Genomic DNA, 23,720 nt, shown 5'->3' on the forward strand with positions numbered 1-23,720 from the left:
GCTAATGGAATGTACACATAATTTAATATGTGACTTTTCTTAACATACTAATCTGCTGCATTTCTTCAACCTTCTTATCTGAGTTCTTTCCTAAACAATATGAACACTAAAGCAGAGCTGGAGGAATCAAAGCAATAGTATTGCACAAGGATCTCATGAAATAAATAGCAGCTTTCCTTCCTTAGATAGTTTTGTTAATGAACAGTTGAACTCTACTACAAGGATGTAGGTTAAGAAGTGTCTGCACTCTGTTTCAGTACACAAAACAGCCTCTAGTTCTTTCACCTATATGATTGGCTAAATCACACCATGATATGTTGATATTCTGTGCTTTTACTCTCCTCAGTACCAGTTATCAGCTTAACTGTAGGTATCACTGTTGTTATCAAAAGCTCATGAATATATATGCTGGCTTTTGAGAAAGTGCATCACTTTGTTGTGCTCCCACAAATGCAGTTTAATAGTTCAGTCTATAATAATGCAACCGCATTATGATTCATTCATGCCCTCATTGCATTTGACCAGAGAGGCATTCTCACAGACAAGATGTCTTCCATTGCAGCACATCCATGACCTAGGATGTGTGTGCTGGCAGTGGCTTTCATCAGAATAAGGAATTAACCCCTTTTTTATCTCTTTCTGCTAAAGGGAATGGAATCCTCAGGTAACTTACAGCTCAGAGCAAAGATCAGTTGTCTTCTTATGCAGGAGCTTGAAGAAAGCAGTGGGTCTTCCTTCGGATTTTCAGAATAGGAAGGACACAAGGTCTGAGTGAGTTCATGACAGATTCTGTTTTCACCCTTCTTTCACTGCTGACAGAGGTATGCCTGCAGGAATCATCGCTTCCAACTAGCAGAAGCAACAAAGCTACAGCCACTCCATCTCCAGTGCTCCCTTTCCCTTCTTAAAATTTAATCCTAGTCTCTGAACCACTTCATTTTCCCATACATTCCTGCTGAAATCAGTAGGACTACTATTCTGAATAAACTGTGAAAAATTGGTTTGTTAGTCTTCAGAGAAAACATACATAAAGGCAATGCTACAAAGCAGATCCACAGTAGCTCAGTTAAGACTGAGTTAGTGTAGACTACCTAGCTCAGGATTAGATCCCAGTTCTGATCAAGAGTGAAGTCTTCTCACTGATCAAAAATCCTCCCTGGAGGTTTCCAAGTTTCTTCTGGTGGTGTTGTGTTACAAAAGCTTATTACCATGCTTTGGAATGAATTCAGAATTGCAATTCTAACCAAAGAGTCACAGACACCTGATGTTTCTCACATTGTTACTGAGGGGTATAAACATACATAATAGCTGCCTAAACCATTAGTTTTACTATACTGGTCACATTCTCCTACTCTTTAAAATTTGCTTAATCTTTTCCATTTTACATATCTACACTAGCACTAGTATTGTACTATACCACACCTAAAAACTAGGATATCTTCGTTAATGGAAAAGCTTTTGCAGCACTATCATGTGAAAGAAACTGGACAAGTTCATAAAGGACACACAAGGGTAGTTTCTTGCTGCTTCTCAGGATATGTACAATTTCCAGAAGTAAGCAAGGGTTTATTGTCATACACTGACCACATGTCTTCTATATATCAGAAACATAGTACTGAAGAAGAAATGAAATTCCTCAAGATCCCCTAAAAAAATCTGTGCTTGGACTAGAGCTGAGATGAAAATGTCCTCACTCTGTGACAGCGGTGGCCAGAATCTACCAGAAAGAAGAGAAACCACTGTCTGCCTCTTTTTCTTAAAGCAGCTATGGCAAAACATATCAGAGTACACTGAACTTCTAACGCTACTTTTTATTAGAACAGATTGGAACAGTAAGTATTTTTTTGAAGTGAGAAACTCAGAAAGAGCTGAAAACAAAAGACTGCAAACCTTTTTTCTGCTGTACTGGACAGGTTTTCCTTTCCAGCCCTATTTTCAGTCTAGAAAATTTCAGTAGCCTGCTGGTTTGGATCGACTTCCACCATCTCACCAGGTACCTCAGAAAATTCCCTTTTCTTTAGCTCTGGACTACATGTTTGTCTTCTGCTCCCCTCCACCTGTTCCTCCACCTTAGCAGTTCCCTGCCTGCCAAGTCTGTCCCTTCCCAGCTGCCCAACTCTGCTCTCCTGCACCTTTTTCCTGCTGAGCAAGTTCATTTGCTGTCAGAAAAGAAGCAACTGCCCCGCCTGTAAAACATTCCTCTGCTGCCAAAGCCCAGTGGCAAAGTGGTCAAAGCAAGGCAAACAAGTAGTCTTCCTACCTGCTAATCCAGCCACTGATTTTTAAAAGGAACATAAAAAATACTAACTGCAAACCAGAAAATTAAACAGATGCTATTCATCAAGTCCCGCCACAGCACTTGGACTGCAACACCATCCTCTTTCTACCTCAGCTCTTCTCTCTCCTCTACACCTTGTTTCTGTATACCCATCTCTCACTTTCAGCCCAAATCTTTTCATATTTTCTGTAATCTGTATCAAAAGCATTTAATTTTTATTGAACTTTTCCCCTCCTGTTACAAAGACTTGATGTTCCTCAGACAATCTTTTTTCTTCTGCTCACTTGTAAATTGCTTTTCCTTCAAGAAGACTTTCTTTTCTTTGCTTACCTGAAACCTGAATTGTGGTTTATGATTATTTTTCTCCATTCTGCATTTACTCATCTCAGTGTTTCTTTTCCTGACAAACTCTGTGCCCTTGGCCATTACACATTTTTGAACACCAATTGATGTCTATTCAGACCAGACCCTTGCAGGGACCATGCCCTGTAGGTGGGGTGACATCAATTTTGATTTATTTGCAATTATGCCAGCTCAGAATTTGGTTTCTCTTTTTTTTCGTTTAAATTTGGTCTATTTAAAAAAAAATCCCAACAACCATTGTATGCCTTACCATTCCTGGTTTAATTTGCTACCAGGTAATAATGCCTACTTCTTCCCTCTTTCTTTCTGTTGCTGACAAATAACTGACTGCTGTGCCTTTCCAGGACTGGAGCTGTCTATTTCTGCTTGTGTTCCTACGATCCTCACTAATGTCTATTCTCAAAATCCTTATTTACTTTTTTTCCCTTTATACCCCAGAAGTTTTATCTGATCTGTCAACTTTCCTTTATAATTGTGTTCATATTCTTGACCTTGTCATATGTTATTTTCTTTATAAGAACATGGGAATTGCCAAATCAGAAAACAAACAATGATTCATCAAGCCTACTAGCTTGTCAAAGAGGGCAGAAAAGGCTCACAGGATATCTAGACAGGAATAAAGTATTATATAAGGGGATATAAATCCTCTTTGGCTTCCAGCATTGATCAGTTTGAGCCCTCAGGTTTTAGTTTATATAGTTTACTGTTCTTATTTCAGTTAGTATGAACTACCTTTGTTTTTTTTTGTGCAGGTGTATTTTATGCTGGTAAAATTTTATCATTTTAACATTTTGCCTAAAAAATATTGTATAGGTTATTTGCATATTATGTGAGAAGCAGAGAAACGTAGAGAAAACATCTGCTTACAAAAAACCTTTCTGGTCTACCTACCAGTTAGAAACAAAACAAATGAAAAAAAGGTATTTCACTTCATGCACCCTCTCCAAAACAGGATCCTTCCTCTCTCTGTTTTTATGTTTATATATGACTCTTTTACATTTTTCTTAAGAACATTAAATGATTTGAGTCTCTCACCCATTCTGTCTGGACTTGAGGTCCAAGATATAAGAAAAAGAACAGATTCCCAGATGGAAAGAAGAGTTATTTCTGTAGATCTACAGGAGGAGAACACACAGGACAGCTTTGCAGGGTTAGTTCTGGTAAAGTTCAATAGTGAGGCAGGGACTGAGATGGTCACTTCAGAAAGATAGACTTGAGAAGACTGGTTTAGATAGAAAGTTTTAGATAGCCTTTAGCTAGACAATTGTTTTGTTTCCTTGAAACCTATGCCATTGGGATGCCACTTGTCAAGGTACTTCTCTTAAATAAATACCATGAATAGATACAGGGTTTTTTAGATATTTTAAAGTCTTGACAAGTTTTTCTTTCCCTCAGTCACAAAAAAATGCTTGAAAAGGGGATATGTGGGTGCCTTTTTTGGGTAAAACACATGAACTGTTCTTTTCAAACAGCAGGACATCAGCCACATGCTGCTGTGATGCTCCAGTTGTGAGGTGGCTGTCCTGTTTGGAGCCAGTGCTTTGGTGCTGTCTTCCATTCCACTTTGAAACTTCACTCATAAATTGAAAGTGAGCAACATCTGACTCAGCTGTGGAGAGAAGACTCTCTCCTATGCTATAGTCTCCAGCCAGCAGAGCCATCGCCTTCCACCAGCCAAGGATGGGCCCCTTGGCACAGCAGGGTCCCACAAAACCAACCATCACAACATCCCCTGGAACAGCTTAGGAACTTCAGATTTCATCTCAGAGTCCCTTGAAATACTCTTTCCCAAATACCTGAGGGACCATGGCCAGTTCATGACTGTTACAAAGGTGTACTTTTAGCAGTTTATGAACCATTATCAGTTAAATCAGTTCAATCTTTAAACTCTCATCTGTTGTAAAATCAAAATAGAAAAACTCAGAGTGACGTTGTACTGCATGCTGTATTACACTATAGGTAAATAAAAACAGCTGAGATGGAAATCATAAATCAGAAATTAGGTTTTTCCCTTTTTGTCTTGTGCTGGAGATAGATATCTCTTATTTTGTCTAGTACCTACTAGTAATAAGACTCAAAGGACGTAGCTAGGTTGTCATCTCAGTTCCCTCTGGTATTTTCAGCCCAAATAGGTGATGTATGTAGTGTTTACCCTGTTTACCAGCACAGGGTGCTCTCTGGTTTTCCTTCAAACCAAAGAAGGAATTATTTTCCTTCTTTTCCACTGAAAAGTGTCTAGCACTTCCTCTTTCTGTAATTTATTTATATGAATTTTGATAACTTTTATATACAAAAGATGGTGTTTAATCCTTACCTGTGGTTTCCTCTTGCTTCCTACAAATCACAGGCCTGGCGGATGTTTGAGTATTTCAGTCTCAGTGATTGCAAATGAGTACGAATTTCAGATGCCGTGTGTTGTTTTCTAAGAGACCCTTGTTAATCAGATAGGCACCCAGAGACCAGTTGCGTGCAACTGAACCTCAGCCATCTAGCTGAGGTGTAGCTGATGTGTTCCAGCTTGCCTGGGTTCCTTCTTAGGCCCTGCTCTCCTCCAGCATAAATTCGATGTGGGCAGTACTTGTTCTCCACAGTTAATGAGGAGGAGAGTGTCAATGGGCACACTCAAACTTCCTAGATCAGAAGGGTAAACTCTTTATTTGAAGCTTGCTTTCTATATCCATCTGAAAAAGCATTTGGTTGTCATTTGTTTTCATTACAGTCTTGATGTATAAGTATTTAAAAATGAAAGTAGAGCTGGATCCTTAGCAGAACAGTAACACATTTGGTTTGAAGAATAGCTCCTACCAACTTGTAATGGTTACAAGGCTAAAGAAACCATTTGCTCTTGAATGCTTAGCAGCCGATTCAACACAGGCTGATTAGATAAAGAAAATAGAGTGGAAGGATAATAAATAAAAGAGTGCTGTAATGATAGTTCTAAGGAAATGAAAACCACTTTATTGGTAATCAATCTATGGTAGATTTTGATAATGAACTCCTGTATAATAAGCAGCCTGTGCACTCACCCTGCCACTGGAATTCTAATAAGCAAGATAATAGATCCAAATTAGAAGTTTGTCAGTGAGCTTGTTATTAAAACAATTAAACATTTTTAATGCAAATAAACAGAAGTTGAAATCCGTATTTTGCCATTAGGTTATATGTTATCTTCCTTTTGTTTCCTTACTAATACATAGCAAAGTTATTCTTTGAATAAATACTTTTATGAGTTTTATGATTACTATCTTGAACAAGGTGAGACTATTGTGGATGAAATGGGATTAAACATTGACATAAGATCATGTAATTATGTTGTACTGGGCAGGTAGAAATAAGTTTTCATATCGAGACACAGAACTATGGATATGAAAGTCCTTCTGCCCTTGAAGGTTGTAAGCTCTATTGAGCTATGTTCTATCGCAAGGCAGTGTGTGCATACATGGCACAGTATAGTCTACACCCCCAGGGGTTAATCAAATTCCTTCTCTCATCCAGACAGCTACGATCATCCCCTTGCTGAGCTCTTCTGGAATATGCACTGACCAGAGCCATTCCCACACTTGAGCAGCAGAATTTTCCCAGCTCAGACCCACCTTCTGACAATGACCCTATACTTAATTACTTGCTATAGTTCTGCCTCAGTGGCCATAATATCCTCCATCAACTGCTTCTCACCAGCCTGTTGAGACTCTGCCTCTCCACCTTATTCAGCTACTGTTTAGCTTATCCCTTGTTACTCTCATTTTCTTTTTCCAATGAACTTACTGCATGATTGATTCTTGCTAGTTCTGCCAGGCGGTCACTAACTGTTTGTTGCCAAACAGGCTTGTCACATCTCTTCAGCAATTTATGCTTTGCTCTTTCTCTCTTCTTGTTCTCACTGCTGCCAGCACCGAAACCAGGACCCAAGAGCTTGTCTGAAAGCTGAAATGGGTCACTGTGGCTCCATGCACCATTTTGTCTCTCAGTACCGTCTCCTCTTCCCTTTTGCAGATTAAGCAGTTGAGCAGTTGACCTGGAGGTGGAAGTGAATTTATTTTTTCCTGTTTCTTTGAATAATTCAATGTTAATTTAATATTTCAGCTTCTACCACGCTTGACAGAATACTCCATGTTTGCAAGGTGTGCGTTGGGAGGAAAATAAGAGGAAGGACATGAGAAAGGAAAAGAGTGAAGGACCAAAATATTAGCAGAATGACTTAGATAGCTTCATGAATTTCAGTTTTCCAAGGGAGCAACCAAGAAATTCTGTCCTTTAGTATGAAAGATGACTCAAGTACACAGAACAAGTTTCACATGCCCTCCTGCGGTAGATAATATGTTACTCCTGAGTGAAGACAAGCCTTTGAAATTATTAGTATCAAGTCCTCAAGGAACCTCTGACCTCACTAGGACCCTATCTGAACCCCCTACTTAGGGTCCCAGTGCCTCAGCTCAGCTCAGCTTGGCTCAGCTCATCATTGAGCCCCTGGCCCTCACTGCTTCCTACAGTTCCCCAGAAAAATATCTTGAATATAAAAAAAAAAATAATTGCAGCTCGACCATAGCATATGGACAGTTCTGTTTCCTCTGGAATTATGAAAAATATCTGTGCAACTGATAAGTGAAATGTTCACAAATCATGATGAAGGGAAAAAATTTAACAGCTTTCAGTGCAGAAGATATTTAAGTATTGAGCTAAAATATAAACCAGGAGCTGCTTCAGTCTTTTTTTATATGCATCAGTCTTCCATTTTACTGCTACCTCTTTTTGACATGGACTCTTAAATTCATCTTGCATGTTCTGTTGCTCAGAGGAGACATCTTAGCTCTCTTTTAAAGGATGTGAAAGTTCTAAAGATATGTGGTTAAATTATTAGTAATCCAACCTCAGACAGATATTTCTATGTGGGGATCAAATCTGTTTAGTAAGACTTTTATCTACACAGGAAAAAAGGGAAAACCCCCCACCTTACTCAAAATAAATTGAGTAGCACAAGGCATTAGAGACAGATATTGATTTAATACCATACTAACAGAACAGGCAGACATTTTGGAGATCATCTAATTTTTCCATCAAGAGAATTTCGGAGCTGAGAGGAAGCAGAGTTTTTTAGGCTTCTTATTAAAGGTAATTTACATCACGTGGATCTGCTCTACATATCAGACATATGTGAATAATACAGATCTGTGCTAGCTCCAAACAGAACACTGTATTTATTGAAGCTGGTATTATCCAATGGGATTTTGAGGAAGCGTATGATACTTTTGGAATTTGAATCTCCCTGAGAACTCTGCAAAAAAGCAAACAGATTCTGTGATGCTAATTTCTTAAGAAATATTTACATTTTTTTACCTACCTACAAAAACTAGAAATTTGGAAGGGACATTGTATTTTTTTCTCTTTTAAAGAAGATGGTTATGTCAGTATCCAGAAAACTGAATCTTGAACTGCAGTCAAGGTACATCATAGGTTCTTGTCCTGAAGGGGTTTCATAGCTTCTCCTTCATACTTTCTCTTGTGCATGCCCCTAATTTTTGTCAACAGCATCAATTTCCACTAGTCTAAGCACTTGTACAGCCAATGGTGCACTTTGTTTCATGTCATTATATAGAAGAGGTTCCCAAGGTTAGGTCATATATCCATGGTCTATTCCTTATTCTTTTGTACATACAACAAATTCCTTAATGTTAATAGTCTAACATAATAACTGTGGGATTTTTTCTAACCTTCTTGCTCCATTCCTCCTCACTGTTTGCATTTTGTTTCAATAGAACTGTAATCCGTGTGGGCCTCTATCTATCCATATCTCCAGTATGTAACTTAATGAGTGCTTTATAAGGTAAGAGAGGTTAAGGGGAAGGGAAAATTCTAGGTGTAATCATAATAATATAATTGGCAATACAAATAAAAATCTGTCATCTTTAAAGTCTATTTCTCTGTGTAAGAAGGGCTGAAACATACTTTGTATTCAGTCTTCTACACTCTGACTTACATTTCAATATGTCTAAGGTAAATCTCAGAGATAAGAGCATTTCGCTTCTTGGGTCACTGCATTAAGATACTCTGCCATCAGGAAGGATACTGGTAATGGCATTCATAGGGGATGGTTTTCCATTTAAGTGAAATATCATGACCAGTCTGCCTTTTTTTTCCCAACTCATACAGTTGACCTTCATCAAAAGAATTTGCTTTCTACAGGAACGCAAATGACGCATCATGAAATGAAAAAATAGTGGTAAATCATACATGACAAATGGAGTCCTAGGAAAGTTTAGGGTGCTATTCACCACTGTTCCCAAGTAGATTCAATTTATTTTTCCCCCAGGAACAGATACTGTAGGTCATGCAGTAAGGTATTGATTTTGCCAATTACTGAGGATAATATAGTATATTTCTGAGTTGTTGCATTGTTCTTGAAACTTGTTTCTTGGTTACTAAACGAAAATGTGTTTTTCATACATATGTTGTTCAGACCTGTCAATTTAAAAAACAAATGTATTTTATATAATTCCTTAAAAATAGAATCCTGATTAGTGTAAAAAATTTCTTTCTGCTTATTATCGGTAGAATTTAGGTTCTATTTATATACGTGTTTTTAAGGACTTCTTTCAGAACTGCATTGTAACTAATTGGTCCTTAATAACTGTCTGAGTTAATAGTTTGACTTCCAGGAACTGAACTAGTTATTTTTCTCAAGTTAAAATAACAAGTTCAGAAGGGATCATTTACTCCTTAATTAAAGATACATCCTAAAACAACATTAAAGAAGAAAGAATCACTGTCTACTGGAATATCAGTGGAGAAAGATTGTATTAAAAAGGAATTATTTATTCCTATATGACAAGATTAATTTACACCTATTCTCAGTGAGCAGATGGCTAATTTTCAGAGAGACTCTGAGCTAGACCCTTATAGGGAACCTAAGCCATTCATAGCATTGCAGCATCACTTTTGTACATTTTGCCTAAGTATTGCATACTGAAGGAAATAGTTGTGACTTAGAATATATCTTACACAGATGGCTTAAGTACCATATGGTAAACTTTCACCCAAACTTATGGTTAAGCAGAATGGACATATGGGTCAAGTCATGAGTTTGGACTGCTTTTCTCTTCATATCATCTTTTCCAGAATTTCACGGAAATGACCTTAAAGAACAGACCTTTAAAGAGTTCATGAGCTGATTTTTAAATTTTCAGTAGAGTTGATCACAATTAGAGTTTGACTTGGAGAAAATGCTGATCTCCTAGTAGATAACTTGTGGACTGACTTTGTATTAAAACCTGATGTCTTAGTGAGATCTGATTTTTTTTTAATGTTTTGTCCCAGCTATAGAGGTTTAGTTACTCTGAAAACTGTAGCATGAATTGCTGTCTTGATACGCTCCCTGAATAGCAAATAGGTATATTTTGTCACTTGAATGTTTTTATAGTCACCTATAACTTGACATGTTCTGCCATTGAAGAGTTTTCCTCCTAAACTTTCAAAGGAAGTTGGACTTCTTGTACCAAATCTGAACATGAATTTCTGACACACAGAGGAGTACAGCAGTAAAAAAGATTTATATTCAGAGTTTATTACTGATGAATAGAATCATGCTGGAGTGAGGCTAGAAAAGACATGTTTACTGATAGTAAGCCTTCTGTTTAAGGTGGCAAGTCCCAAGTTTGATGGGATATGTGATATACAAGCAGAAGACAAAATTTTACTGAGGTGACGATGTGAATATAATTTTCAGAAGGATTTTCACAGTAGTGCAGGAGAGTTACTCATTTACCTCTATTTGATGTTCAGCAAAAGGTGGGTACTGAAGTTCCTTAAACTCTCTTATACATTTTGTGCAGCAACTGCACTGGAATTTTCTTAGACTTATTTATCACCACAGGGAGAGGCTCAACCTTTTTTCTTCCACTTTCCTTGACACTAGGTGGGAAAATCTGTCAACTTTCTTAGTTAAAGAGGGTGGAAATTGATCATGTTTATGAGATGCAATTGTTTGCTTTGTTTTGTTCACATTATGGAAATGAAAATATCCCTATTCTATTGTCTGTGGGCTCCTTACTGAAAGCGTGTAGGGTCAGGCTGGTTTTCAGCATGGGAGAAGATTATTTGCTTGGAGATCACCCCAGTGTCATGAGCACAATTTATAGGTAGTTTGGGAACTATATTATTTTTTTCTCAATTTCAGAGGTTTTTTTACATCCTTCCTTCCTTCCTTTCTTCCTTCCTTCCTTCCTTCCTTCTCTCTCCTATATATTTTCTTAAGTGATATTTTTATGCTTTCATATTGCCATATTACTATAGATAATAATAACCAAAATGTTTATATATCCGCTTTCCATTGCAACCAAATTGTTCTAAAAAACCCCCATGAACATATATTTACAAACACTGATCATTCAGTGTTTTTTCACTGTAATCCTCCCCAAGGGATCTTTTAACAAGAACCTGGGATCCCCCTCAACTTCTGGGGTGGGTGGTAACAGTAGAGAGCTTGAGCACAGGCTGAATGCTTGTTACCTGAAAGGAAAAATCTGGATATCATATGTTGTATCCCAAGAATGCTAAGGGCTCCATGGTGTGCAGCATCTGGCGGCACCACAACTTCCTGGGCCAGCGTGCACATGCATGTGCATGGTTGCGTGCACGTCTTCATGGGGACTAAGCTCCCTGGGCCAAACAACCATGAAAAGCTGAGAAACAGTCTCAGCTGGGTTGTGCAATAGCATAACACTCTTTGGTTATGTGGTGACTGTACTTTAGAGGGGCAGATGCATGGATGTTACGTTGTTCATGTCAGAGTAAGATCCCATTTCTCTCCTTGAAAAGCTTCATCCTATACACAAGTTCAGATTTGATTCTCTCTGCAGTTCTTAATGAAATACTTCCTTTACAGTCTTCCTTTTTTTTTTTTTTTCATTCCTATCAAGCTCTTCTAAGGTTCACTGGACATGTTTAAAGTAATTTCAGTATATGGTAAACTGGAACCTTAAGAGCAGGACAGGAAATCAGTCTATTATGGAGGATTTTAGTTGATTTTTCAAATTAATGTTTCAGATCACCATGCAGCAGTAGATATAATTAAGTGTCAGAAAGAGGGCTAAATGCATGAATAAAATATATTATTGTATCATTACACTTTTATAATAAGATTTACTTGTCAACTTAAAATGTAATAATGTAACTAACAAGATAATTTATTTCTCAATGTAATGAAGATGTACAGAAAGCAGAGGCAGAGTCTTGTAAGATGCCAGCTTCGCTCTGTGACTGAGTCTGCCTGATAGCATGCACACATAATGAAGGAAAAACCCTACTGAACTGGAGGAGGGGGTGTAGGATGGATAGCGGATGAGGAAGAAGCAGGAGTAGGTTTGAAGTTTGCATTTGGTAGAGGAGTGAAAGATGAGAGAAAAACTGTGATAACAGAAGGCATAAGAGTCTGCTGTGGAAGATGATACTGTATGCATTTCTCCAACTGATAGAGCAAGACATTTCCATAATGTAAACTTTCAGAGAAAGAAGGTTAAAATTGCTAATTGCCTCAGTGTGGGCTGAGAAGATATATATGAAAAGCTATCCCAGACTGGATGACACATGCTAACTTGTCTGGCTATGAAAGTTTTAATGATGCCTTCCTTAGGAAAAAGGTCTAATGGATGTCAACCAGGAAGGCAGAAATCTTCATGGATTTGTCCCCAGTTCAGCTACATCTGATAGAAAGTGTTATTTATAAGAATACAAGAGCTGTTGAAAGAGGTTGTGATAAATAATTTGCTACCATCTAATTCCTAAGTCTATGAATGATCCAAATCCTGGAAAGGTCCTGCTTATTGCCATTTCTAGACAATGAGCAATTCCCCTTACTCGCCACCTCTAAATTTCTGTTAGTGGAACTCGGAAAGGACAGGTATGTATTTGCAAAGAAACTGAAGACTATGCTCCCATTCTGGCTGACTTTGAAAATAACAGCCCAGGGAGCTGCAAGCATGAGACCCTACATGAGCTACTATGAAGTCTGTGGTTGCTTCCTATTTGACTCATTCCCCAAGAACTAGTGCTTCCAGTGATCGCCATAATCATGTGAGGTGAACACAGAAACACATCTCTCCACGTCTGAACGGGGTACAGTATAGGTGCAGGTATGCTGGGGCTGGCTATGTTCTGCATCACTAAAGCAAGTGAATGGATGCAGGATTGTCTCAGAGAGGGAATGCATTCTCAACTCTGCTTAGTCTTATTAGACCTGGGTTTTGGCCAAGTGCTAAGAGAGCTCTATTGATGTCTGTGCAGTTCTGCAGAATCCAATGGGAATGGTTGAAGGATAGGCTGCATTCTGTGAGAGTGCTGGAGCTATGAGGTGGTGACAGGCTCTGTGGTGGTGACAGGCCACGAAGCAATGACAGGCTTCCTGTATCAGCATGGTGGAAGAAGGAGTTGCTGTGATTATCATCTGTTGTGCACTTCTAGCCGTGCAAGGCTGTATTGTGCAAAGTATGTAATTTCTGTATAATCTACTCTCTCATATTTCACGTTCAATCTACACAGTCAGGCAACATGGAATAGTAATGGTACACAATGTAAGTGCATTCCTGAGCTATGCAGCATAAATATGAATGAGAGCGAACATACTGCACTTTAAATTTTTTGTATATTGTGATGCATGTTATGACAATTAGTACACTGTGGTACATTATTCAAAATGTGAGAAGTACAGTAACCTGCAAATGATGTTTTGTTTTCCCTTCATAGCTGCCAGATGGTGTGGAACCGTTTACACAACCATCTGAGTGCTAGTGCATTTTAAGTGGGGAAAGAAGGATCCTGCTCAGTGTTTTGTTTCTCTCTTTTGGATTTTTTTTTTGTTCTTAACTACCTAGCCAGCACATTTGAAGATTTTATTTTTTTTTGTGCAGAACAAAAGAAAGCCTACCTATTTTTTACTTCATCTGTGTTTCCAAGTCACTTCAGGAACTTCGGTTTAAGTAAAGGAAGAATGGTTTCTCATTGTTGCTTTTGTGACAGTGGAAAAATAGTGAAAGCTTTATTTACCATTTATTTACCAGCTTTATTTTATTTCCTCACAGAGGTCTACTATGATATGATAGTGCCTGGAGATCCAACCAGACCACTTGTTTCAGGACTATTTTAAGGGATCTTCTAGACTTGAATAAAGATATATACCACAGTGACCTAATGACATAAGGCAACATTATACTGTCCTTCTGTTTAAAACAGCAGACTTACAAAAGAGATCTTTCACTTCTATGCAATTTGATACGTATTTAAGGAACAAGCACACAGTATTTTTTTCTACTACAGTGAAGGACATATAAAAATTGCAAAGTTTTCTGATATACAAATTTAGAGAAACCACAGTTAACTTAAAATTGTCTTTCTTGGATTCTGCTGGTAGAGCTGCCATGATAGCACATTCTTGGCGTGGGTCCTCAGGAAGCTGGGAAGAATTTCAGATACAAAGATCCCCTAATACATCTCTTCCATTTGTACATCTATTCCATTACGCAAAGCTAGCAAAAATATGCCTATGTGGGCTGCAGTTGTTGCTGTTTAAGTTTAACTCTAATGCACAGTAAGTGTTCTATGCTGCTGAAGTCATACATTTGATTCACTGACTGGCATTTTCCCAGTAATTTTTTCTTTTATGACCAGTTCTAGTCATGTCAATACATGTCAATACAATTGGGTTCTGTATATAAACCCTGATATGTTGTTCAATGCCATCAATGTGTTTGGTTACCTTTCCCACCTGAATGAAAAGAATCAATATACCTGGATGATCAACTTAGAGAAATTACCATTTTTCTTACTTTTTTTGTGAAAAAATTATGAAAAGGAAAAGTTTTGGTTGATTTCTGGAGCTGGCACAGTCGTCTTCTTTTGAAAGAGGAGGATTAGAGTAGTGACCTTTGCTGGATGTACAAGGGAGAAGGGAAGGAGAACTGTTACTCACCTTCGGTTTCCAGCATTTTCCCACCTGTTCACGCTGCAGGAAGTCTCTAACATTCAAAGTCAAATTCCTAAAGTATTTGAGCATTTGAAGCTTTCATTATAATATTGACCAATATAAGTAACTTCTACCCAATCTTGGAGAAGAGGAGGACAATAGGAAGTGAGGAGATACTGTATTACATTGCTAGTTGATTAGGGTCATTCAACATTACAGAATGAATGTAATTTGATATAAACTGATATTGTGCATCTTCAAGAAATACAGTTTTCACAGTAGGTAGAAGCTTGTGGGCAAGTAATAAAATCTCTGCACTGACCAGAAACTGTTGTGAACATCTGTTCTCTGACTACTTAAATTATACTTGGACAGTTTGATGCATCTCTGGCATCCATCCCATGTTCTAGCAAAATGAAAGTAGAAGAGAAGAAGAATGTAAAATCAAGAATCATGTTGGGTTGTAATCTTTCTTTCTGCTCTTTCTATTTTCTTCTCCATCTGGTAAATCTGTCACATCTATGTTTAAAAAAGTATGACATCCTTTCTTTCTCTCTGTTGTATTTGCAGCTTCTTGCTTACTTATTTTGTGTACAGTAATTGGAGCCATGCGAGGCTTCAGACTTAATTAAAAGGCATGACAAGAGAAAGAGAGATTTCTATAGAAATATCTTCTTGTGGAATGTCCTGTTGAGTTAAATCTACCCTACCAAATCATAATTTCTGAAATAAGTGATTCTTCCATGAATCTCATCTTTCAGTAACATCTTCACCTGAATTTTGCTGGGCTGGTGTCATGCTCAGGGGTTTTATATAGCCTTGGAAAAGAGGTTAGGAGAAGGATGATTAGTTTGGTTGAAACTGTTATGGTGACACACAGAAATGTGAATTGCCTTCATCTTCCCCAGATATTACAGCAGAACTATTAGTTCCCATTCCCATGTTCAAGCTACACTTGCCCAATTTTTAAATTGTACTTATGCACCTGAAGTGTTAGTGCAATATGACAGATTTTCCAAACTGGCAAAAACATTGCTTGACTTAAAAAAAAGTGAAAAGTAAAGCCACTGAAAAAATTTTAAACCCCATTTAAAAAGAGCAATAATCATTGATTAAGTCAGAATTATTAGTGTTTTTAAGGGTCTTTTTATCACAGTTTGGCTGAAGGATATAATCTCATTCTGGCATGCTTGAGTTGGTGCCCAGGGCTTGGCTTCCACAACAGTAATTTGGAATATGATTCATCTATCATTAGTTTAAGCACATGTGAAAATGTAGACCTTGTGGTTTATGGCAGTGGAGGAAGACTGTAACATGTAATAACAGGTGTACTTCAACTGTGTGGCCTTAGGAGATGCTCCAGATGATATTATTCTCTGCCAATGGCAGAGAAAGCCTCTACTGTGTATGGTGGTATAGATCTATTCCATACTTAAAAAGGAACACATTGTGATTTCAGTAATCGTACCAGGCACAAAATGCAACTACTAGCTTGTATTCAAATAAAATTCTGTAATCCTTTCCACAAGATCAGAGCTGCATTCAGCTGGGAACTCTGAGAATAGCTTATGTGCCTTATGAGAAATGGAGTACAGTGAAAGACAGAATTATGTGCCTCATTCAACAAATGTGTTAATACTGAAGATTTTTTCCCCCTGTGGGTAAAGGAGGAGACAACTGGCAAAAATCCTGGCCACAAAAGGCAACTGAACTTTCTGTGCTGAGATACAAGTGCTAATTCTGTCAGATGGGTGTGCTATCTGTCTTCCCAAGCATTTAGGACTTGCCAAAATCCTTTTTCCCATTCCTCTCTCTGCTTCCTCTGAATCACTTCCATGCAATTCTTTGGTCTAATTTGCCATCAACTCATATATAGGTAACAAAATCTAGTTTAAATGCAAAATTCTTCCCCCTTAATTCTCTCTCCTTGTGAAATCCTTCACAGAATCATTAATTTGCAAAGCCAGAGCTTGTTTCATTGCAAGGAAAAATTTGCAGTATATAAAAAAGCTTTAAATACCTTATTAAAAACATAGAATCCTCTTTCTTCCTCCTCTAGCCTGGATTTTTCTCTTTCTTCTCTCATATATCCAAGTGCCACATTTCCATAAATTAAGCACATCATATACTTAAAAAGGGAAATAAGAGCAAAATTCACAGTTTTTCTTTCATCAGTTTTTAAGACCAATAACCAGATTAATGTAGGAAGATGTGTGTGAAGGTATTTTTCTTAGAAAAACTAAAGTCGAGCAGTTGTATTTTGTACTTTGTCTCTTTTGGTTGGAAGAAGACAGCTCCATGCCTCTTCTGGCATGAGTTTGGTAACTGAGAACTGCAAAACATGTTCTCTTTACAGATCAGTACACTTCAGTGGAACCTAACAATCATGGACTAAAAGGAAAAACAAAAGCACAAATAAGAAAAAAAATACATAAGAGAAATCAAAGAGCAAAACTAAAAGTAAAGGATAAGTGACTTGGTTTTGTATTTGCTGTAATTATTGAAATCATTATGTGTTCCTTTTTCTGTCCATGGAGAATGTATAGCTATGTACTAAAAAGGATCTCGGAATAACCTTAGCAGAGTATATAATATGAAGCACGCACAAAAACAATCCCCCAAAGCCCTCAAAAACATAACAAAACAAACCAAAACCAAAACCAACAAACAAAAACAAACAAAAAACCCCACTCAACCCCCACCCCCCCCCCCCCAAAAATCACCACGAAAAACCAAAAAGAAAACCCCAAAAACCCCAGAGACAGAGAATGATTTCAACATATGACAAAACAAGTAACCTAGCATTTTTGCCTTTGGAAAAGAGACACTCGAGAGGGGATATAGTAAATGCTGCAATGTATAGATTATTAGGTAGGAAGTGGTCATTAGAAACTTATGTAATGTTGATCACATCTCTGAGCACTTCTAACCATTTTGATTCTCTGGGGGATTGAGGCAGAAGTTGAATACCTATTCATCTACATACAATTTCCCAGTTGGGTAACAGACACTCACTTCTGCACAAAAGGCACTTCTGAGCATGCAAAACTGTTATGAAATAGAGAAGCACCTAACAATAGGACTGTGTGGGGTTAGGAAGGTTGGTAGGTAGGTTTGCTGTCTGGCGCTTAGCAAGATTTAAGATGCCTGATAAGACTGAGGCAGGCTGTAGAGCACACCAGGTTTATGTACAAAACAGAGATGTGCAATCTCCTACCTGGAGGATGGAAAGACATTTTTACAGCTGTTACTTGTCACACAGCCCTTGGCTCTGTGTGTGAGGAATGCATTTTCTGGGGGCGCATGCCCTTAGCATTTGGTATTGTTATGAAGGAGGCAACTTCTTTGGTGTATTTTCTCCGTTCTTTTGATTTCTGCCTCTTTGCTCAGGCACTGCTTACGGGCTGCTGCTGGGAGAGCTGATTGAAAGAACTGCTCATAGTACTCACTGTCAACTGGGTAGTGCTATCAATCCTGTGTACATTATCCTATCATCTCTCCCTAAAAGTTCTGCAGGTATGGAGTAAAATAGAGAAAGGAGAAAAGCTGATGTGAAAATCAGGGCACTGTAACAGCTCTTGAATTCAGCTGGAGAGGAGAAACTCGAGCTACGTCGGGGCATTTCCATTCCATTCCACGTGTTTTTAGGTTGCTTCTGAGAGTTTACACATGAAATATATTTTTTAAATGAGCTGTAAAAAGTGTTCTTCAATTTTTTATCAACTTAATTAAGTATTAAAATCCAATTTAATTTATATCTCAAACTTCAAATTCTAAGCTTTCACTCACTACTATTTATTAAGAAGAGTATTGTCACAATTATTTGTTATGCATATTAAATGTTGCATGAGCATGCATCACTTAAAATGTAAATACTTACCCAGAATGACAATCAAAGATAAGATTGGTGCATATGCAAGTTATGATTGCACCTCCTGAAGAATCCACAAACTTCTCAGTACATAGGGGCACATGAAATAAAAAAACCTGCAGTGGATCTTTACAGCTGCACTTTGTGTAACTGTACACTGTAAATGTGTGTGGTTATGGTTTGAATCCACTCTGAAAGCCTCTTCTAGCTTTAAACTTGGTGCAAGCTTCATGCCTTTGTATCATTTATGGCAGCAGAGGATGCAAAACATGTATTTTAAATGCTAAGGTGATTATTTTGCTTGACCTCCATGTTACTGCAGCTACACAGCTAAGTTTTCCCATGTGGCTTGCTTAGAAATAGCTGCAGAAATTCCACATGAGCTGAAATCACCTTTGAAAGTGGTTTATAAGTTAATAGAAATAAGAAGGGTGATATTGCTATTATTTTATTGAAGGGAAGAGAAAGGAACACTGGACTTAACTAAGTAGTGTGAAACTGGGAGGCTGATAGATTGCACGTAGAATGGTCACTCAATAAATCTAAGGTCCAATGTGGGTTCTAGTGCATTCTTGTATGATGACTGTGTCACTTAACTCTGAATTCGAGTTTTTCTTGTTCTAAGGTGGAAGTAATTATATGCAGCTACCATAAAATATCCATAGAGAGCTGTGCCATTGAAAAGTATCACTGAACTTATCAACAGGAAATGTAGGAGGTATTTAATAAATTTTAAGTCCAGAAGGGAACATCATGATCATTTAATCTGTCCTACTGCATTACTGAGGCCATAAAATTTCCCCTGCGTAATTTTTTAATAACTCCCCAAACTTGTAGTTTCAGAAAGGCATTCAGACATTTTTTTGCTCTTGATGTGAATACTTTTAGAATCTCTACCAGTAAGTTTTTCCAAGGGCAATAAATAGAAGTGTATCTTTGGTATCCTAGGGAATACTGTGCTTCAAAACAGAGGAAAAACCCATTTAAAACAGTGTGAAGATATTCTTTGAAGCAAAAATCCACAGTTTGTTTGAGTTGGTTGAAATATCTTGCTTGAATAAAATTGAAAATGTTAATTCTATTTCCTCATCCTGCTTCCCTGTCTGTCTGAGCAGGATGGATGTACTGGTGGAAATGAATGTCTCCATATGTACAGCATGGATTTCTCCAGCAGCTGGGCTCTTGTACCCAGTAGCTGCTCTGGGTCCCAATCTCCCCTGTTTCTGAAACCTGGACATATGAGCCCCCAAGTCTGCAGCTTCATTCCAGCTGCTGGTACAGACCTTCTTACACACACCTGCACTGACACACACACAACACACACACTGTGCCTCCCTCCTGTAACTGGGCTTAGTCACACAGTTGCAGGAGCAGCTCTGGGTTATCTCTCTCCCCTCTCTCTCACCTCGCTCCCAGAGACACATGCACCAAAGCACGCTCACCCCAGAGAGTCCTTCACCCAAGAAAAGAGTTAGAAAGATGTTTATCAAGAGGACAGGACAGATTTCAGTAACTGGGTGCAGGACACAGCCGGACAAACGTACTGACCAGACCCTGTTCATATATGACTGATCCTTTTAATCCCCTTACTCTTCTATCTTCCTATACTTGTTTCTTCCAAAATCACCTTGATCCTTCACTTTCTCCACTTCTGGTTCCTGTCCTAAACATCTCACCGTCAGTCCTATGCAATCCTGAAAGGCTCTTCCTCTTCATCCCGTAGAGCAGCTGCCACTGCCTCATGGTGATGGTGTCCCCAGCTGAGGCACTCCTGAGGCAGTCCTGGGCAGGTGCTATTTCTCTGAATGAGTTATTGGGGTTTCTCCACCTGCCTTGAGCCCCTGTACTCCTTCATGGGTGTGGAGATGGACCTTTGATGGGCTAATAGCTGGGATGGGGCTGCGATGAGGTGGGGCAGGGTGTAATTTGAACTCCCCCTCCTACCTTTGTGCCTCTGCATTCCTCTGTGTGTGTGCAGTCCAGCTTTTTATCCCATTACTTAACAATTGTATTATTGGAATGCATCATAAAATCACTTTTTTCCTTCTCATGTTTTTTTTCAAACAAGCAGTTTTCAAATTTCTTAAGTGACAGTGAAACATTTCCTCTTGGGGAAATCCATATTAAAATATTAAGTGGGAATGTTTCCAGCTGGCCTCTCTTAATAGTTTTTGTGGTGAAGATTTGTACCTTATGAAAACACTTAAACAGCATATAAATCCTCCTACCTCCCACTTGTGCTCCTAATAGGGAAAATCAGCTCACTCTGCACTAGTCGTCTTTGCCAATTATTTTAGGATGGGAGATTCTCTGGAGGTTCTTCAGTCTTTCTGTTGGTTAGGCCGTGAATATATACCTTATGTAAAGTAAATGCCTACATTGGAGGTGGTTAAAACCAGGTTAGACGGATCCCGTTCTGCATGTAATTTTGGAGGAAAAAGGTCAACATTTTGCGTTACAATCACTGTTATGTGAAAATGTAAAATGCTTTCCCATGTTATTTCCAGAAGTGTTTAGATTAAAAACGGTTAATCAAGCAGCTGCATTTCAGGAGATTCAATAGGCCAGAATAATAATCAGTGAAAAATCATGCACCCATTTTTGTACCTTTTTTGGTTTACAATTGTAAAATTCTATCCAAACCCTTTATCTTGCAAGGTATTTACCAAGAAAGAGACCTTGACATTGCTATGAATTCCACTGTAAATATGACATAAGAGACAAAAAATCCTGGTAGACCTCGTCTGACAAGTTTAAACATTCTGCATTACCCCTTTGTCAGCCACTGCTTCTGAGAACATCTGGCAGAGACAAAATGTGCGTCTTCCCCAGGTAATGTCCTTGCATAGTCCCGCATCTCCAGGTAAACTCTTCTCTATAGACAGGTGACCTTACATTGACTGTCTGTGCAATGGGGACATATTTTATTCTGTGGACTAGTAGATGGGAAAGAGTACGGTGAGGATAACTTAAGATCAATAACCTACCATGGTGAAATTTAACGGATTTGATCTTCTATCAGTCATAACTGTAATGTTTTCTTTCTTAGATGCCTTCCCCCATTCTTTATACTTGCCACCATGGTGCATTTCAGAATGATCAGCAAACACAGACATTTTTAATTCTCTGTGCATCTTCCTGTTCAAGATTGACAGATATAATAACATCAAATAAAAGTAAGGTGGGAAAAAAACGCTTGTAAAGTTTAACTGTGTTTTAAAGCCAGCTGACCAAATAGTAATGAAAAGAATTTTGCCAATTATCTCAGTCACTAGCTGATTGAAAGATTTAATAGAAGTATCATCTTTGCTATAAATACAATATTACTCTTCTGACATATAGAGAGAAGTTGCAGGAAGGATACTGTATTTTTAGTAAGTTTAATTTAATGTTGAAAAATGTTACTCTTGAAGCATTAGTTATTTTATATACCGTTGTATAATTGAGAACTGCGATTATCACAGCAACAATAATCTGATTCTGAAGGTCTTTTTTTTATCTATTATATATACAAGTCTAATGTATGCCTTTTAGAATCTGCATCAAGAAGAACATGGCTATATGAGGCATTCAAATTCTACCAGGAAAAAGCATCTAGTGGGCACTAAGAGAAGAGGTGTAGGTAACAGGATCTGTGCCCTGTAGAAAATCCTAACCACTTCTTGCTGCAGTAGTTCCCTTGGCTCGTATAAAGCATGGTCCTGGCACACCCTGCCTGTTCCCCTGCCAGAAATTGGGGTGGCTGGAGTCCACTGCAGCTGCCAGATGAGTGCATTGCACTCAGACAGGGAAGGCATTGCCTCCACCAGCTCTGTTTTCTGCCAGCACAATGCAGAGGAAGGCATGAGTCACCCCACACAGACTTCCTGTATGAGTTTGATTAGCTAAGATCTTTTTTTTTATGTAATTATATTTTTAGAGAAGATGTATAATGGCCTGCATTTTCCAGAGCAAAAGGTTGCTTTGCCTATTCTCAACTTCTCTGCTGAAGTTGGTAAAATAGTGTTCAGATCTCTTCTGAAAATGGAACCACTTTAAGGAAGAAGTCAGGCACATGCCTTGATTTAAAATATGCTAGTGGCTCTGTGTTTTGAACAGTATGGGGAGTGTGCATATATTTATAGCACAAGTAGTATATATTTTATAGTAGTCTTGATTTTACTGGTTTTTCTAATTTAAAAAGTATGCTCTACTTCGAATGTTTCCCAAATTTATTCCACCTCAGCATTGCTGTTAATATCAGCACACACTTCTTTCTAAAATGTCCCATATTTTTAAAATCCACATTTCTACTGGTTGAAATTCCTCTTGCCTTGTAAAATAGTGAATGATCTTGTTATGGGACTCAATGCAATGCAGATTGCAGGCAGCCCAGTCCCTTCAGACTAATGAAGCCCATGATGTTTGGCCCTGCGTGTGCTGGGTCCTGGTCTTTCAGCATAATGTGTACAAATGATGGTTGGTTTGTTTGTTTGTTTGTTTCCTAGTGTTTTTTTAAGAAAATTTTGAGGTTTTCTGGATGGGATCACTATGCAGTTCTGAAAACTGGCTATTGTACAGGTCATGTAGCTATTTTGGTATGCACTTCCATTGCAAATTCTACCCATTTTAGAAATACTTGGAGTACATATGGTACCATGTAATTAAACCATGATGGCTCCAGTGGAAGTGTTATGCTCTATCAAGCTCATAAAATCAGATGAAAAGAATTTTTTTTAAGAAGATACACACCATACAATGTGGAGGATAATGCATCTTTTCACAATTTATTGAACTTCATTTACATAATTCAATTTTTTGAAGTCTATAAATACTTATTTATTTGCAAATGTTTGACATTATGATATGACTGTATTAACTCACATGTACCCTAATGAGAATTAAAGAAATTAAAAATCAGGGCACTAGCACAAGAAAAGTCAAAAGAATCCTGTAAAAACAGCCAAGAAAATATGATATGAGAAACAAATATCAGACACATTTAAAATTAAATCTGCCATGCTGTTCTCAGTCCACCCCACTGTGTCTAGAGACTGATGAACAGTGGGTGTTTTGTGACTGTTTTTTCGGAGTGAATCTCATTGCTGGGAAAGGTCCTGGACCGATACAACTAGCATGCAAAAGGTATGGTTTTTTTTTTTTAAATTGTTCCACACATTACCTGCAGAAAAATCAAGAAAAGTATGAGCTGCTGAGCATCTTTATCTCCCCAGGAATTTAGTGAAGGGAAGGGCATTCGGAATCCCAAAGAATGGACT

Source organism: Manacus candei, unplaced genomic scaffold, assembly GCF_025592945.1.
Source record: "Manacus candei isolate 608988 ecotype Guabito, Panama unplaced genomic scaffold, ASM2559294v1 h1tg000063l, whole genome shotgun sequence".
In the NCBI taxonomy this organism is placed as follows: domain Eukaryota; kingdom Metazoa; phylum Chordata; class Aves; order Passeriformes; family Pipridae; genus Manacus; species Manacus candei.